The sequence below is a fragment of the Corapipo altera genome, unplaced genomic scaffold (genome assembly GCF_003945725.1).
Source record: "Corapipo altera isolate COAL_440 unplaced genomic scaffold, ASM394572v1 23b, whole genome shotgun sequence".
Classification (NCBI taxonomy): domain Eukaryota; kingdom Metazoa; phylum Chordata; class Aves; order Passeriformes; family Pipridae; genus Corapipo; species Corapipo altera.
This window is the reverse complement of record NW_020884885.1, coordinates 7,801,804-7,808,854: the sequence shown is the minus strand read 5'-3', so window position 1 is coordinate 7,808,854 and position 7,051 is coordinate 7,801,804.

The following is a 7,051-nucleotide window of genomic DNA, read 5'->3' as shown; positions in this document are numbered from 1 at the left end:
GGTACAGACCTCTCAAGCTAGACAAAAACACCATAAAAACATAAACCAAGATGAGATTCTCCCTTCTCTTTGTACCCCCTGCCACCACATAGGCCTTTTCCTTATAACTGGAAACCTTCACAATTCATGAAGAGTTTTATCCCTGCAAACAGGACACTGCCAGCAGCCAAAATGAGGCATCAGTAAACTTCATTTATTTTTATTATTTGCCTGTCCTCCCCCCATGCACCACCACTGGAAATAAGTGTAAGAGATTAGACCAGGCCAGCAGTGAAATTAGACATTTGCCATCAGATACGCATATGCAAAAGCCAAGCTAGCTGGCTAGTTAAGCAAATAGATGCTGGCTGGGGAAAGGGCTGTGAGGAACAGGCAGGACAATTACTATTGCACTTGGAAAAAGCAAGGCCCAATGCCAATGGTCCCTGATTCAGACAGACACCAGTCAACACAGGGATGTAAAGTTTAACCTGTCGGGAAGTAGAGCAGTTTTGCAAACTGAATTTTTTGGTAACTGCTGCTACAGCAATGGGATAGAGGCAGCAAAGTGAGACACCCAGTGAGCTGGGCATTGTTTTAAAAGGCCTAGATGGAGCTATGATCAGAGTGACAGTGATGGGTAAACCCACAGAGGCACCTCCGTCACCTGACGAACAGTAACACTCTTCCACACCAAATAACACCAAAACAAATCAAGATACAAAAATATCTCTTTGTGATTCAAGTTTGAGAAATGGCAGATAGAAAACCAGACCAAAATGCTTTAGAACTAGAAATTTTTGGGGTTTGGTTCGGTCCTGAGTGTTTATTATTTCCTTTGATTTTTTCCCTTTGTCATGCCGCTTCTTCACATCCGTGCCTGGAAGCTGCAGCAAAAAGCAACCAATGCATTTAGCTGTGCAATAGTTTCCATGTTGTTTTATGAAGCAAAATGGAAGCAGTGAAGTACTGAAAAAAATTATTATCTAGCTGGATTTTTTGAAAAATATTGCAGTTAGTTTGAGCAACCATCAGCTTGTGATATGATGTACATATTGACACGCAGAGCAGGAAAGCAGATGAGTGATGAACAGCAGTGAAACACAAAGCCAGGAAGAACACATGTTGAACTGCATTAGAAAGAACCAACTTTAAATGCAACAGCTAAACAAACAGAACGAGCACACAACAGGAAACATGGAAACAGTAGCTTTGCTGCACAGTTTTACGAAGCAGACACAGAGTTTACACAACACATCAGAGTTTTGCACAGCCAGCAGCAAGGCTGGGAACTTGAGTATCTGCACCAGTCCCAGCATCTTGATGGCAAATCACCTCACCGTTCAGGACTTTTCTTTCCCTTCTCCATAGAAACTGGATTTCCAACTTAAAGTGGTAAATGCCGGAGAAACCATGTTGGGAACTAGTGCTCTCAAGTTCCTCTTGTTTCACAGGATCAATGTTACAGCATTTCACCTTCAGTAGGAATGAAAAGCAGAAAAAAAAAAGAAAACAACCCACCAAACCCTATTTTAGCTGAGTTCCAGAGTTTTTTACAATGCGTGCCTTAACCTAATCTTGGAGAGACAAGTCATATTTTCTTATTACTGTAAGGCAGAAATGTAAGCAACTGAATGCAATCAGTGTTACAATTGGAAGCTGCAGCACAATGTGTTCTGTATAGAGTGGACAGACAGTTCATGAACTGAAGTTTCCTACAGGCTTGAGGCCATGTAGTAAAAAGATAGATTTAGGTTTTGTTTATGCATGTAAAATGCACTGAATTAGCAAATCCAGAAGTGGATTCAGTTTTCCACAACAAACACCTTCACATCAGCTTAAAGCCATCAAGGACGTGCCTTTAAGCAAGTAATCCTAAGGATTCTGCTACATGAGAAAACTGCACTGGCTTTAAGCTAGCACAGAGCTTTGATTCACAAACCCTCATTAGTCTAGTAGTGATTGATCACTTGTGCTAAGTACTGCAGTCCCTGCTTTATCATCATATCTCCCTACCCATAATTATCTTCCCCACAACAAATTCCACAAAATGTTTATTGCCTCCCTCTCCTAATAACTTGGTAACAAGGCCAAACGCAAGGTGCAGCACCTGGGTTGGGGCAACCCCCAGTATCACTACAGACTGGGTGATGGATAGATAGAGAAGGACTTGGGGGTGCTGGTGGGTGAGAGACTGGACATGAGCCAGCAATGTGCACTCACAGCCCAGAAGGCCAATTGTGTCCTGAGCTGCATCAAAAGCAGTGTGACCAGCAGGTCAAGGGAGGGGGTTCTGCCCCTCTGCTCTGCTCTGTTGAGACCCCACCTGGAATGCTGCATCCAGCTCTGGGGTTCCCAGCATAGGAATGACATCAACCTGTTGGAGTGAGTCCAGAGGAGACCACCATGTTGATTAGAAGGATAGAGCACTTCTATGAGGAAAGGTTGAAAGAGTGGGGATTATCCAGCCTGGAGAAGAGAAGGCTTTGGGGTGACCTAATCGTGGCCTTCTAGTACCTGAAGGGACCCTACAAAAAAGATGGAGAGAGTCTATTTACAAGAGCATGTAGTGACAGGACAAGGAGGAATTATTTAAACTGAAGAGAGTAGGTTTAGATTAGATATCAGGAAGAAGTTTTTTTCTGTAGGGGTGGTGAGGCACTGAAACAGGTTGCCCAGAAAAGTGGTGAATGCCCCATCCCTGGAAGTGTTCAAGGACAGGCTGGATGGGGATTTGAGCAACCTGATCTAGTGAAGGGTGTCTCTGTGCACGGCAGGGGTTTTGGAACTTGGTGATTTTTAAGGCCCTTTCAAACCCAGGTCATTCTGTGATTGTAACCACTGCAGTTCACAGGCCAGCCATTGAAGTCACCAACTTACCACAGGCAAACAGTAGCAATGATAACTGAGAGAGAGATTCTACAAACTTATCAACAGGCAGCAGACTGCAGCATGGATGGGGCAAACTGGGAAGGCAATGTCCTTTTTACAACCTTGAGCCACTGAACTGGGGCAAACCCCTGTTTTTCAGTGGTATATTATTGTCTTTATGTTGGATGCTAAGCATAATATTTGTGAAATCAATAGAGAGTTGCTTGTAGCTGCCTGCAAAAGTAATACAAAGAGGCCATCTGTAATTTCAAAAAGTCAGTCTGAATTGATTAGCGGCACTAATACTCCTGTGAGATGCATTCACGTGTTGGGATGAAGGAAGCTCTACAAGTTTTTGAAAGCAGACCAGCATACTGAGTAAACACACAGCCCTCTTACCTTTTTTTATAAATGTTCATAAATGTTTAACTTCAATGTATATTGTACATGCCTCTTCCACAGTCCACATTTAACAGATATTTAGAGCAGCAGAGCTAAAAAACAATGAAGACTGTCTCACATGCCAGCCATGTGTTCAAGAAAATGAAGGATCACTTTTTACAGCTTAAATGAAGCTTACATGGAGAACTGAAGCAAGAAATATCACACAGAGGCAGAGGAATCTGCAGTCAGAGAAAGTATTGCTTGAACAAAAGTCGTGTAGGGAGGTTACCTTCAGTTTCCCTTCTCACAGTGTATAATAAAGAAATTATTTGAATTTCAGTCATATCCTGCTTGAAAAGGTCTTCAAGGACCTGTAATTTGCCTTGAAGGAAACAAGATGGGGGTGGGAAGAGGAAACTAGAGGGTGATTGCATATGATAAGGGAAACATAGCTTTCCAGTGCTCCTGTGGGCCATACTCTCTCTGCCTTGCAGTCTGCCTTGCATTCCTAACTACGCTGTTCTTTCATGCTGTGCTATCTACCAGCATGCAAAAGCTGTAACTCCTTTACTGGGAGACAACAGAATTCATAAAGTGTCTCCTTTGCCCAGACTGTGCACCTAGGTGTGTTGTTCACAAACTGAGGTGTTCATTCCAGTCTTCATGAGGATCAGGGTTGATATTTGATAACTGAACTTCCCCAGGGAACTAAAATGAAGCTTCCCTAATGGAAGCTGTGGTGGTGGGCATGAGAAAGTGGCTGTTCTGTACTGTGAGACAATCATTCAACTGTTCATTGTTCAGAACTTCAAAATCTTAAGCAACTGGATCAACATGCTAATAAACCTTCAGTGGTTGTACACTGGTAAGAAGGAACCAGAGGGTCACAGAATTTGAGGGGCTATCCAGGAAATCAGTCAGTTGCCACAGCAGAGAATCCTTCTACAAGGTCAGAGGATCAGTGTGAAAATGTACAACACAGAGGTTGTCAGGCAACTTAATTTTGGTTTTGAAGCAGTAAGCAAGGATTTGGTACTACTGGTTCAACCACCTCTATGAAACAGTTTTTTAGAAACAAATGCAATTTTCACAAATGTTTCAAGCCTCTCTGTCTATAAACTAAATGAGAAGATCAGCCCATCACACAGTTTGTGCTGCCTCTTGACCTTGAAGCTATTCATACATTGTCTCACTCTGACTCATGACACAGTCTACTGTGCCATATCCTGCTATAAATTTAATCTCTGTATTTACATTTGAATGGGAGACACTTAGCTGTCCACCAACACAGCAATATACATCCTCTTGTTTTGGGATCGGCTTCAAGCAATTAAATGGAAAAAGTTGGTTTCCTACACTTGTCATAGCTGCCCAATCTGCTGCGATATGCCCAAGAGAATACCATCACATTTCTTACAACTGCACATAAACATGCTTTCTGCACAGTTTCCACTCCCATGTTCTCTATACTGGCAAAGTTACCAAATCTTATAATAATAACTTTGAATTAATTTGAACCTGCCCAATTTTATGCAAATATTGTATACAGCTTCTGCCTCATGATATTCAAAGAACATTTGTTATGCTTTCCAAATGGAATTAGCATACAATACAAAGGAGATAAACACTCAGCACCTATTTAGCTCTATTTTGCTGTTCTAGTAACCACAAGCAAGATAAACCTTTACAGAAGTTGCTATCTATTTCACAGTAGAAATTGTAAAATCTTTTTCCCCACAATTTTTGCTTTGGCAGATCTTGGGCCATCCAAAACAGATTCACAGAATAACTGAGGCTAAAAGAGAATTCTGGAGTCAACTGTCCAGTCTGCTCAAGGCAGAAATAACTCTGAAGCTAAATAAGCTTGCTCAGGGTCTTGCCCAAATTATTTGAAGACCACAGACAAAAGAAAGACTGCCACGAGGAACAGCATGAATTTAAAAGTGAAACTACACTACAGGACAAGACAGATACTTCAATTCTTTTATGCATTCATTACTACACACTATTTTCCTTTACATCCTTGTCTAGCATGGATTCATTGAAGAACTTCCACTTAATCCATCCCCTCACCTGAGGCAGGAGAGGTATGCAAAAATCACCATAAACAGATGTTCATATCACCGATACTTAAAAACTTCAGACTTTATAATCTCCCAGAGTAGCTCTTCTTCTAGTGCTGTCTTCCTTACTGTACAAATAGCTTTCCCTTAAAATTTAATCCAAAACTCTCCTTGCAAATACAACTCATCATATTCTCACCTTTTTAGTTACCTGAGAATATCTGATCAATATCTTCACTGCAACTACCTGGCATATATTAACAATCATATTCATATGTATGTATTAATTATATTTACTAATATATTATTATATACATTTTATAATACATTACAATATAGTGTATACATACATTTTATAATATATAACAATACTGTGTATTTATACATTTTATAATATATTACAGTATTACATATTATATTAAATTTATTAACTGATATATTAATATTTATCATCTTTTTGTCCACACAGTTTCTTTCATCTTATACACAGGGTATATTTTCTAGAACTCTGATCTCTCTTGCATTTGTCTATCACTCTCAAGACGTGGTGCCAAAACTGGATACTTCTGTATTTGTATATTTGATTTTTCCTTTTCCTAATCACTTGTCTTTACTGAATTTCATCTTATTGGATTTTACATAAATTTTTCAATCTACCAAGATCATTATGAATTCTAATTTTGTTCTTCAAAAGGCTGACAATCCTTTCTGACTTGATACTATCTGCAAATCCCATAAGCATGCTTGTCCTCCCATTGTCAAAATAATACATTAAAATATTGAATAGTGCTGGACCCAAGACAGATTTCTGATGACCACACTTGAATGTTCTCTCAGTTTGACAAGGAACTATTGATAGACTACTCAGTCTAGTTTTTCCACTGGTTGTGCCAATTTGAGTTTGCATACAAGAGTGCCATGCAACACTATGCCAAGCCTTACTTAAAATCAAGACACATCGCAGCTGTCACGTCTACTTATCCCTTAGGCTGACAGCATGAACACGACTGGTTCAAGCTTTGATACTAACTAAGATATAACAGAAATCAATTTGAGTATCATGTTCAGCAGTAGATCAGAAATGGTCATTCACACAGGTACACACAAGGGTTCAACTACTCAGCACGACGCACTGCAACATTTCTGCCAGAATTTCAACCTGTGCCTAGCAGGGAAGAGTCCTGCCCAGACTTGTTTGCCTCCTCCCTACACTGGACTCTCACTAGTTGGGGAACTTCTGTGTGGTGTCCCATATGGTTCAATTTGCTAGTAATGGGTGAAGTCTAGACACCCATTGCTTCCCACTTCACAACATGGGAATTTGGAGCTATGTGACCATAATGCTTGTTTAGCTCACAAAATTATGAAAGGATTTTGTAATTTCTGTTGTTTTTTTTCTTACAGAAATTCTATTGTGTTTCTCATGTCTTCTGACTTCCCTTTCCCTTCCCATAAGCAGAAGAGCCTTTACTTACCAGGCTCCTGCTAAGGAGTCCTCAGCCACTTCCAGAAAAAAAGCTGAGGGAAAGGTAGAACTGCTTCTGACCCAGGTAACCACAGATCCGGTCAGGCAACCTTGTGGCTGTTCCTCTGATACACTAATTTGCCACAGGTGAAGCCAATCTAGGCTCTATTACCCAGGATGGCCCACCTTCTGCGGGAGAGTACCAAATTTCACAAGCTCTGTTTTACATCACTACTGTCTTGGATGTACAGTCCAATACAGAAAGAAGAAAGAATGAAAGAGAAGGCGA